The sequence below is a fragment of the Pelecanus crispus genome, chromosome 22 (genome assembly GCF_030463565.1).
Source record: "Pelecanus crispus isolate bPelCri1 chromosome 22, bPelCri1.pri, whole genome shotgun sequence".
In the NCBI taxonomy this organism is placed as follows: Eukaryota; Metazoa; Chordata; class Aves; order Pelecaniformes; family Pelecanidae; genus Pelecanus; species Pelecanus crispus.
The window spans coordinates 2893580-2903671 of NC_134664.1; positions in this window are offsets into that span (position 1 = coordinate 2893580).

Genomic DNA, 10092 nt, shown 5'->3' on the forward strand with positions numbered 1-10092 from the left:
ATGGACCTTCTCCTACATCCTCATTTGCGTGGCCCTCGAGTTCCAGAGCCACTATGTGATCATGTGTTTCTAACGTGTATTCATTAATAATACGTGGCTTTATTTGTATTACGGTAGTTTCCAGCATCCTCGGATGAGAGCAGGGCTTGGCCTTGCAGGGGGCCATGTCCTACCAGAGGGGATGCGATACTGGACCCGTTGGTCAGAGACGTCAAGATTGGAGGCAGCCTGGGCTGCAGTGATCATGCACGGGTGGAGTTCGCAGTCCTGAGGGATATGGGACAGGCGAAGAGTGAAGTCAGGACCCTGAATTTTAGGAAAGCAAACCTGCAGCAGTTCAAGGAACCCCTGGGAAACTGCCTTCAGGGACAAGGGAGCAGAAGAGAGCTGGCAGATCTTTAAGGACGCTTTCCATAGAGCGCAAGAGCTCTCGATCCCCGTGTGTAAGAAATCAGGAAAGGGTGGCAAGAGATCAGCACGGCTGAGTCGGGACCTGCCGGTCAAACTAAAGGGCAAGAAGGAACTGCACAGGCAGCGGAAGCAGGGACAGGTATCCTGGGAAGAGTCTAGGGATGCTGCCCGGTTGTGTAGGGATGGGGCCAAGGTGCAGCTGGAGCTGAACTTGGCAAGGGATGCAAAGAATAAAAAGAAGGGCTTCTATAGGTGTGTCAGCCAGAAAAGGAAGGTCAAAGAAAGTGTACACCCCACGCTCCTGCCCCCGGTCGATGCGACTGCCCCTCTGCTCCGCTCTGCTGAGACTCCCGGGTCCTGCGCCCAGCTCTGGCGTCCTCAGCACGGGACAGACATGGAGCTGCTGGAGCGGGTCCGGAGGAGGCCACAGAAATGATCCGGGGGCTGGAGCCCCTCTGCTGTGAAGAAAGGCTGAGAGAGTTGGGCTTGCTCAGCCTGGAGAAGAGAAGGCTGCGGGGAGACCTTAGCGCGGCGTTTCAGTACTTATGAGATGGGGACAGACTTTTTAGCAGGGCCTGTAGCGGTAGGACAAGGGGGAATGGTTTTCAACTAAAAGAGGGGAGATTCAGACTGGATAGAAGGAAGAAATCTGTTACGCTGAGGGCGGTGAGACATGGGCACAGGTTGTCCAGAGAGGTGCTGGGTGCCCCATCCCTGGAAATATTCCAGGCCAGGTTGGACGGCGCTCGGAGCAGCCTGGTCTGGTGGAAGATGGCCCTGCCCGTGGCAGGGGTGTTGGGCTGGATGACATTTAAAGGTCCCTTCCAACCCCAACTATTCTGTGATTCTGTGATTCTATGTGCTTAAAGAGACCACCTCCGTCCAGAGAAACTCCCAGGGGAAGAGCTAAGAGGGGAAAAGGCTGGAAGAAGGTGCTTACCCCAGTCTGGCAAATGGAGAAACTGAGGCATGGGTCTGTGCATCACGGAGAGACGAGCTTTGAGGGCTCCATGGCTCGCTGGAAGGTGACCGGGATGTTTCATGGGGTGAACCAAGCACTGCAGACCAGGCACGGCAGGTCTGAAAGGCCAGTGCCGGGGGGCCAGGCTTTGCACAGAGAAGCGCAAAGGTAGAAGCGGAGGCAACTGGAAGGGGAAAGTCACCTCCGGCACAGGAACGGGAGGACAGCTTGGTGCTCTCTGTCTTTGTTGTCGCAGCCAAGGCTGTTTCCTGACTGTCCGTGAGTCATTCCCGGTGGGCTCTGTCCTCCAGCCCCTCTTGTGCAGCGGTTCTTGGGGCTCGTGTGTGTAACCAGCACCCTGCGCTCCTCCCAGGCGAGCTGGGGTGGCCGACGCTCGGTGCATCGACGGCTGCCGTCGGGCCCCACAGCCTCCGCCCTCCTGGCTCTCTGCAGCAATGGGGGTCTCCACCGGTGCCGGCACAGCCAGCACAGCCCCCTTTCCTGGTACCGCAGGCTCCATCCTGCCCAGTCCAACCCAACCCTCTGGCTTCAGCTCTGCCGTCGGATCAAAGGCAGGGACCTCCCTGGCTTCTCCCGTCCCAAACCCCCTCGGCGAGTTCGAAAGAGTGGCTGAACCGCAGGGCTTGCAAATCTCAACCCGCAACCACCGGGCACTTGGCAACAGGCAAACAAACAGCCCGGCGCTGAGCTCGGCTGCCGGGCTCCGTCACACCGTAGCCCATAATTAATAGTGAGCATGGAAAGGCCCGTTCGGCTGCTTGGCCTCTCCTGCCTGGGACAAAACCGAGACGAGGCACCACATTTTTCCTTTGATGTTAACCTATTCATTTCCAGCCTCCGCTGCCTTTTACGTCCCAACCCCATTACGAAAATTCCCATTGCTCCTCCGCCCACGTACCCAGAGATGCTGCAGGATCAGCTCAGATCAGCAGCGCCAGCGAACCTCTGCCATGCTCCGGCTTTACTCCACGTTGCCGGCCGTGGCTCCCCTTGCCAACCACAGCCCGGGCACTCCCCGCTGCCATTTTGCGGGCTCCAGTCCCTTCCCCGGAGCCGATACGCAGAGCTTCCCGCCATGGGGCAGATTTGTTTGCCCTGCTTTGGGGAAAGACTTTTTTTCACCCGTAGTGTAGACGAGAGCAGCCTCGGGGTTGCTCTAATTCTGCAGAGTCTGGGCTGGAGCAAGCAGGTAGTGAATCCTGCGTCCCCTTGCTCGGACGGTCTGCGCCATGCTCTGATGACGGCTTGGTGCAACGTCCTGCTCTCGTTTCTGCAACTGAGCCCGTTTCTTTTTCTCCTTTAATCTGTGGGACTACCCCGGCACTTCCGTTTTGCGCTATTTTGAGTGCAAATTTTTTTTTTTTTTTTGCTTTTTGCAGCACTGAAGTGTGGTAAAGCCAGCCTGCCCACATCCCTCTCTTCTCCCACCCCAGCAGAAAAGCTGAGCAGGGCTGGGAGGGAGACGCAGTAGTAAATAGCAGGAAAACACCCCAGTTGCAGAAATCTCTGTAAAGGGAAATGAATGAAAGGCAGATGCTGACGCACCCGTCTGGGCTCACCGTGTTTGGCTGGCACAGCTTCCCCCATTGATGGGTTATTTCCATCTCCAGGAAATACAGTGGGGTGCAGAGGAGGGAAGGTGCTCGGCTGCCAGCAGCGCAGCTCCCAGCGCCCAAGCCCTGGGCACAGCTTTGTGTCCCCTCCCGGCGCCCAGCGCTGCTGCGGGGAGGGGGGTTCCCTCCCCGGGAGGGTGTAGCCCCAGCACCCAGCGTTGTGCTGCTCCGAGCAGCTCTCCGCTGCAGGAGGAACCCAGGGAACACTCAACGTGCCAAGTGCACGGGGAGCGTGAGTCATGCCTCGGGACCGGGAGATAAATCGCCATAAATGTTGTGTTTTTCCCTTCGGATCCTGCTCTCTGAGCTTTTCAGCGTTGTTTGGTCACACTTTTAAGTTGCCTCCGCAGGCAGCAAGGGTTGCAGATGTAGGAGGAAAGAAGGGAAGAATTGAGATTTCCGTATCCCTGTGATTCAGAGCTGGAAGAAGCAAACGCCGGTTTTTGTATGAGAAAATGTCTGGGATGTTTCTCACAGCATGTAATGAAGCTGAGGAGTTCACTGCTGTAGGATCCAGGGTGGCCAAAAGGACAAACAGGCTCAAGAAAGGGTTGAGATGGTGTTTTTGGAGGACTAGAGAGTTTAGGAAACATCTCTGACCTCGAGCTGCTGGTAGCTGGATGCGCTGGGGCTCCGTTTCCTTCAGCCAGCATGCGAGCTGGGCCATCCGCTCTGCTCCCGGGTGGACACCGACACCAGGAGACACGACCCCTTCTCCAGGGAGCTGCCAAGAAGTGCCCGAAGCAGCCGTCCCCGGCTGTGCGACGGCACCCGCCCCAAGGAACGCATGGGGGCTGCCGGGGAGGTGGGGATGCTGTCTGGAAACATGGGCTGCGTCCGCTCCGTCCCATCTGCGCCGAGGATGCCAGGAGGGACGTGCCGAGGCCGGTGTGCGCCGACGTTCACGGACCATCCCCGGCCTCTCCCCGGTTCTCCCTCTTAAAGGCAGCGAAAAGGGGTGTGAATATCTGCACAGCGGGCGTGGGGCGCTGGGTGTTTGCCCTGGCATCGTCCCAGCTCGTGTAGTTTTTCCCCTGGCCCCGTCACTGTCACCGCAGGGCTGCAGGAGTGAGTGAGCGATGCCCGGAGGCTGTTCTCTGGTACAGCCAGGCCCTGCACAGCCCCGGATAAAAGGGTTTTTTTTAATTCCCGTAGCTGCCCGCAGAGCAGGAGCAAAGGTACTGGGCTGGACGTTGCGTACCTGGGCAAAATGTGAAAGTAGGAGAGGTCACCTTAGAGTTCATCCTGAAACCATCCTTGGAGTTATTTGTCTCGTGGGATCCTAAAAGCCCCAAGCAGCAGAGACCTTCGAGCATGCGGCTGTTTTACCGTAGGAGCAGCAACAACCCCTGGCTGCAAATTCTTGCACCCGCAGCCATCCACCTCGGGGCTTCCCTGGGGACAAAGGAAAGGCACCGGGAACACCGGCAATCTGGGGACATTTGCCCTGAGGCCAGGTTTGGGGCTGGGCTGGAGCGGTGGAGGCTGCTGGGGAAGCTCCGCGGGGTTGCGGTGAGCCCCGGAGGCAGACTGGCTTTTATCCACCTTTCCTGTGGGTCTTCAGCATGGCAGCCGGGAAAGGCTGAGCACCGCGAATGTTCTGGATCTCCTCCAGCTCCATCCTGCACAAACATCCCCTTTGGCACCTCCACTGCCCGGCGAGGAAGCTGGTGAGCTGCCGCCCCGTTGACACGGCCGGGGATTTCTCTGGCCTGGGATGAGGGCAGGCAGATCTGCATCCTGCCCGCGGCGTTGGCTGCCGAACCTACCAGGACTCGGAGGCTCCGGCGTTTTGCACGCCAGGCTGAGCTGGCACCGACCGCACGGGAGGAAAACCTCCACAGCCCTGCAAACCACAGCCCTGCCCGTGCATCCCTGCCCGTGCCGCAGGCTGCCCGCGGCTGGGTGAGAGGCAACGCCGCGGGACTATCAGCCCAGCCCAGCTCGAGTCGTGGCCGGGGGGCTCGGGAGGGAGCCCTCAGCCCCGAGCGTTAACACCGCAGCCTGGTTCCAACCAGCCCATCCCTGCCTGGGAGCATGGGAAGGGACGTGGCTGCTTTAAACCTTTTTATAGCACAAATAGTGAGAGTAGGAGGAAGCACCACTAAAGCAGCTCTGCTTTTTTATTTGCAAAGCCTCTGGTCGTCCCCCCCGACTCTTGCCCTGCCTCGAGGCACCGCAAGTCTACGGAGAGCACCCGCGGCAGGAGATCCCCCAGCTCCCCGCCACGGCAGAGATGACTCTGCGGCCGCCTGTGTGGGAAGCAGAGATTAATTTCCAGCAGTGGTAAGGTTCCCCTAATTTGCCCCAGGTGTCTGGGCAAAGCGCAAAGGGATTTTTAACTCCTTCGAGCCCCCCCCATCCAGATTGATGGGGGTGAGCCCGGCTCCCGGCGGTCAGCTGCGGGTACAGGCGTCATTCCTGAGGTGGCATTTAACGGGGCGCATCCCAGGCTGGTGCGAGCGTGCGTGCCTCCGTCCTCTACCCCACGCCGGCCTGGGCTGGCGCCAGCCCATTGTGTTCGCTTTTCCTGCACGCGCCAAGCTCGCTGCTTGGGGAAAAAAAGGGTCATTACAATGTGAGCGGGACCCCAACCCAGCAGCGCCGGGGGGTTGTGGGGAGCAGAAAACTGGCTTGCTCAGGATTTTACACTCAGGAACTTGCTCCTTTCAGTGAAATGGGGTGTTTCGGGTGGGCGTACGTGTGGTCTGTTGACTTTGTGGAAAATAAGCTGATCCCGCTCTACAGGAACGACCCTCAGCCAAGTTGGGAAAGGGGCAGGAGGGCTCAGCATCCCATCCACCCCTGATCCCCAACATCCGTAACGTGCGGGTTGGATAACGGGGCCACAAAGCAACACGACACCAAAGCAGCTTTTCCTTTAAAACCCTCCCCTCCTGGGGAAGCCATGAGATGCATTTTCCACTGGGCTGCCTGGAGCGGCCGCGTCTTGCCGCTTGGCAGCCCAGCTGCAGCGCCGGCACTCCTGGGTTTGGCGAGGGTTTGGGGGAGCGCAGAGCATGCTGCAACCCCCCAGGCACGCTCCTCTCTGCCCCAGCACTTTGGGCGTGCTCCTGTCTCTGCTGCTGCACCCGTGGGTTCCTGCACCCGTGCGTCCCTGCTGTCTCGCTAAAGGGGGGTTCGGAGGCTGGATTTTAGGGATGCTTTTGCTCCCGAGAGTGAAGCGTGGGACTTGTGGGGGGACACCGGCATCCCCTTGGTCGTTGCTGCGGGGCAGACGCCTGCCCCAGCCCAAGCAGAGCTGTTCCCATCGCAGGAGCTCAAGCAGAGGTGACTTCTTCCAGTGTCCCAGAGGGACACGGCAGGGACCCCGTGAGCCTGAATCTGCACCGCGGGGAGCCCCATCCCCATGTTCGGCACATCCGTCTGTCTGGCCGCTCTGCTTTAACACCTTGGCTGCCGATCACGAGGCGGTTCGCAGGTGCTCGTGGTTCCCAGGCTGTCTTGGGCAGAGGGGTTTGAACAGGGATTCGTGCCAGGGTGGCTCCGCGGCTGCTGTCATTTCTGCTGTTGGCATATCACAGCACACCCATCGGCGCTGCCCTGGCTGCTGCTCGCTGCAAGTTTCAGCTTTCTCCATAAATACAACTGGTAAATCTATTAATTTTACAGCTCTAATTGATGTATTGCTGTAATTACCTTTTATAACAAGGCAATTAAACCCTATTAAAGATTATTAGCTAATTAAAACTCCTCTCTACACACACACACCAACCCCCTTATGCGCGCAGATTGTTGGTGGGGGGAACTGGAAGCCCGTCGCAGTCAGGGCCTTGCCGGTCAGCACGATGCACGGCGTGATGTGATGGGTTGGGATGCGGGATGAGGAGAGCCGCGTCCCATCCCCACCTCTACCATCGCGTTTCTCTTCATCCTTGGGCGATGCCGCTTACAGCCAGAGCTGTAAGGGAGGGGGACTGCTCTGTATGCCCAGCCCAGTGATTTTCGGCTGCCTGGCATCAGATGGGGAAAAAACTTGGAGGCTGGGGTCTTCTCCTCCTGGTAATAGGGTGGTTGGGGCTGTAGGGTTAACAGCCAGAAGAGAGGGTTGAAAAAGGAAAATCCCCGCTTGGAGATGGGGTGTGTCAGCTTTGGAAAGGAAATAGCTGGAGAAATGGCCCTGTGCCGGGGCCGGGAGCGAGGGGAGCGCGTTGGCTGGGGAGAGCACTTGGAAGGCGTCTGAGGCGGCTCAGTCCTGGGTTGCTCTGTGCCTGCAAAAGCGGGTGACAGAAGCTGTGCATGGCCTGGGAAGTGAACCCCAGCGTCCTTGGAAAGAGCCAAAAAGAGCCGAAAAGCCATCTGAAAAGCAGTCCGCAGGGCTCTGGCCTGCGGCACTGCCTGGCCCGACGGCACATCCCCTTCCCGCGTCCCTCCGTGCTGGAGCAGCCGCATGGTGTGGGGGTCCCCGGAGCTGCAGCTCCTCCCGCCGCCCCTGATCCCCAGAGCAGCTGCGCTTCATCGCTGCCCACGTGGGCACGTGTAAGTTTGCACCGCGGCATTTGCAGGCATCCAATGTTTCCGGGCTTTTTTGCAGGCCAAAGCCGTTTGGAGGCTGAGAGGGGTTTGAAATTCCAGGGATGTGACTGCTTTCTGCCTTCTGAGTCATGCCGAGGAAGATACAGCCCGTACTGAGAGCCGCTCCTGGAGCCACACAGCCTCCCCATCCATCCATTGCCCCTCGCCTGTCCTCGCTCTGCCGCAGCATCACGCACACTGCTCCAGCTCCCTGAGCGCTCATGGAAACCGCAGGAATTCACGTTTGCGGGCCGAAGCGTCACGCCGTGCCCCAGCCTGTGTCGTGCCAAGCAGGGACAGCAGCAGGGAAGGGAGGTGCGGAGCGGAGCCTGGCCTCCCGGCTTGCCTGCCGTGCAGCCTGGCTCATCTGGTTTAAATTAAACCCCTCCTGCCTTGCACAAGGGACAAGCGCTTCTTCGCCAGTCGCGAGCCAGCCGGAGCCGGTGACTGGCTCACGGCTGTGCTGGCCATGGGCTCCTCTGTCTCCTCGCACGCGTGCCAGGTCGGGATCCTCCTGCCTTGGTCTGAGGCAGGGTTGAGGGCATCAACCCCTGCAACCTTGCTTGGGGCTGGTGGGGAAGATGGAGCAGCACGGGGCCGGCTGCACCCAGGAGAAGGGGGGTCTGCACGGGTGCAGGGCGGGGGGCATCACCGTCCCGTCCCGCAGGGGCTCTGCATGGAGCAACCAGCGGAAAGGAGCCAGTCTGACCCTCCCCGGGGCCTCTTTACTGAGGGCTGCGGATGCCACCACGGAGGATTGCAAGAGCCCTTCGGGCTCCCCAGCCAGCAGACTCCCTCCAGGCCCCCGCGTCGTCCTGCTTTCCCTCCTGGGAAGCCCCCAAACTCAGCCCCCCGGGGCAGCGAAGCCTGGGACCGAGTGCCAGGGTCCCGTGCGGGGCGAGAGCTCTGTGGGGAGCGCAAGGAGCCAGGACGTGCCGGGGGCTGCCGGAGCAGGGACAGGCTGTGCCGTTGACCCTTAGCTGTCATTTTTAGCTATTGCCCAAGCCGGTCGCTCCCTGCCTTTGCGCTGGCTGTGGTTTCTCACATTAAGGCAAGGAAGCTTTAACGCTGCTGTCCTTGTCCCCGGAGATGCTCTGGACCCCGTTGAACATCTCCTGCTCGGGGAGCACCCCGAGGCAAAGGGCATAAAGCGCTTTCCTTCCAGCCCCGGGGTTACTTTTTAAACCAAAACAAAGCTGCAGAGTGGAAGGAGGCTGTTCGTGTCCCACAGTGCCCCGCGGCTTGGCAGCCGCTGCGCCAGAGCCCTCGCCAGACCCCGCCTTCGGCGGCGAGGCTGCGCGGCACGGGCGTCCCGGGGGGCTGCGAGTCCCCGGCCTGGCCTTGCCATGGTGCCAGGGCCACCATCACCCACCCCGTCCGTGTCCCCTGCCTGCGTTGCCAGGACTGGGGGACCTGCACGCTCCCCCCTCCCCTGGGGACGTGACGTGCCTGGGGGTCCCCAGGGCTGCGGTGTCCCCCACCCAGGGAAGGGGATCAGCGCATGGGGGAACGTCGGGGCGGAAAGGCAGACCGGGACAGGCGAGGAGGCAGAAGATGGGAGAAAAAGGGGAATTCAGCTGCAAATGCAGAGGAGGAGACGGACTGAGCAAAGGAGCGGCATAAAAGAGAGCAGACACCCCTGGGGCTGGTGGGTGGTGGCACAGGCACCCCCCGCACACAGCACCCAAAGGTGCCTCTGGGTCCAGAGAGGGACCCCAGCGTGCAGGGATGGGGAAGGGCGTGCAATGAGGCCGGGGGGAGCCGAGCACCCCAAATACCCTCCCCCCCCGAAGCTCTCCCCATTGCAGTGCCAGGGGGGCTGTGCCCAGGCTGCCCCAGCCGCCCACCCCCCCCAGCTGTGCCGCGGTGCCGGGGCGGCTTCCCGGCATCGGGCTGTTGCTTTTTGAAAGTTGGACCCTGGTTTTTCTCTGCGGTCCCTCTCCCCCCCCTGCTACTGTTCGCTGGCAGCAGTGACTCATCGGCGCTGGGAGCGGAGCGGGGATTAATCATCATAAAGCGCGCATGCACACGCGTGTGTGTGTGTGTTTGTATGCGTTGCTCTGGTTGCTGCGTGAGTCATTCCCAGCCTGCCCGGGGCCTCGCTGCACTTCAATTAGCTGGAAAGCGAATCGAGGTTGATTGCAGCGCAGGCAGGATGAGCCGGGCCAGCCGTGGCTCGGGGAGCGGCACTTTTGCCGTGCCTTTGGCCTTGCAGCTCGCCAGCCCCGGACCCCTCCGTCTGCCGGGGGTGGCTGGGGTGGGTCACGCTTTGGGGTGGGCACCGCTGCCCAGGCTCTCGCCGGTGTCCCCAGCCGCGGGGTGCAGCTCCCTTCCCAGCTTTCCTCGCCGCAGAGCCCAATTTTGTGAGCAGGAGCTCACAAAGGAGGGAAGCTGGAGCCCCCACGACCACCACCCGCCGAGGTCCTGGCTCAGCCCCTCGTTTCTGGGGTGTAAAGGCGTTGCTCCTGCATTCCCCTTGCCATTCCCAGTTCTCCCTCTCCCACGCAGGAGGGATTGGCTTTGTAGCGCAAAGCTGGGGGGGACAAAATC